Here is a 1,493-nt window from a genome sequence, read left to right as displayed (position 1 = left end):
TTGGTTAATTCAGCTTCTGAAAGGTGTTCATGTTTAGTTCATTCCATATCGGGGAAAATATGGTTGTTATCATTAGAGAGAGATTTCACTGAGCAACAGTTGGTGTTTGCACCCAACTGGCTGTGGATATTTTCATCATAGAATGTTTAGATTAGAAATATTATAGCACCAGATAAGCAGTGTTGTACTCTGAAAGGAGCAACATGGCTGTAGCATTGACGGGGAAGGAGGTGATCTGTATAAAGAATTCGAAGGGGTAAGCTGCAGGACAAGTTATAACGAACCACAGAAGGCTGAAAACCAAGGGTGGGATAGGTGTATTGCCTGAAAAAGAAGGAATACAACTAAAGGGAGAGTGCACCCCAGCGATCGTTAGAGGAAATATACGGCGTATGACTTGAAGCGTGACATGGTAATAACACAGTGAAGCTGGTATTGATCGTGTGTAGTGTAAGCAAGAAGGAATTCAAGCTAAAAAGTGGGGTGGGACCCCAGGATCCTAGGAAAACTGGCCAGTGGGATAAAATGCAAGCTAAAATAAATGGAAAATTATTAAAAGAAAAGAAAAATGTTGGAAAAGCAAATTGAATTTACAAAGGACAGTTAGTTTTTACCAAAAGATACAAATGCGAACTTGAAAGCTGCAGCAGCTTGAAAGAGAAACAAAGATGTTGAGGAAAATGGACTGGAGGAAGATCATCAAATTACAAAAACGAATTTGAAGAAATGAGATTTCAATTGGCTGTGAAAAAGATATTGGTTTAAATATAAAAACTTACGAGTTAAACCCGACAAAGCTTTGTGCTGAGAAAGAGAAACAACGATGTCTAACTATGGACTGGAGTAAGGTCATCAAAAAATGATTAAGTTCCGATTCAAAAGGGGGAACAGTAGTAAGCTAGGCGAACTCAGCACAGAAAGAAAAAACTGGGAGTTACAGAATTCTTAAAAAAGATGGACCGGCACCGAAGATTAGATTTAGTGCCGAGAGAAATAAAACACAAGATTTGCTCAGTGAACGGGATCGTAAAAAAACCAAACTGCTGGAATGTATATAGATTGCGTGGAAATTGGATTTCTGTAAACAGAATAGCTATTAAAAATGTGTGGTCTCGCTTTAAATCAATGAAAAACTCGTTGGCAAGTATTTGAATTGGATGTGTAGAGAAATTGGAGTTTAATCTAAAATGCTGCCTTTCCTGATGAAAAGGTTTTATTATGACAACTTTACTAATAATATCTGCTATTTTAACGGATTCCTAATTTTTTATCAAGCTTTGAAAGCACAAAGACTTGGGGAAATATTTTCAGATGAATACCCGAAGTCACGTAATTACGTCAGACCTTCTTACAAACCTGTAGTGGAATTAACCCATTCCATTGACAGCTGTTTTATTTATACTGGACATTATCAGTTTGGATTTCTTAATAAAAGAAAGAAGACTCACCCGACAGACAGAGGACATGGTGGGATAGTCAGAATAAAAATAAAA

This window comes from Pristiophorus japonicus, chromosome 23, assembly GCF_044704955.1.
Source record: "Pristiophorus japonicus isolate sPriJap1 chromosome 23, sPriJap1.hap1, whole genome shotgun sequence".
NCBI lineage: Eukaryota > Metazoa > Chordata > Chondrichthyes > Pristiophoridae > Pristiophorus > Pristiophorus japonicus.
Note: the sequence above shows the minus strand (reverse complement) of the source record.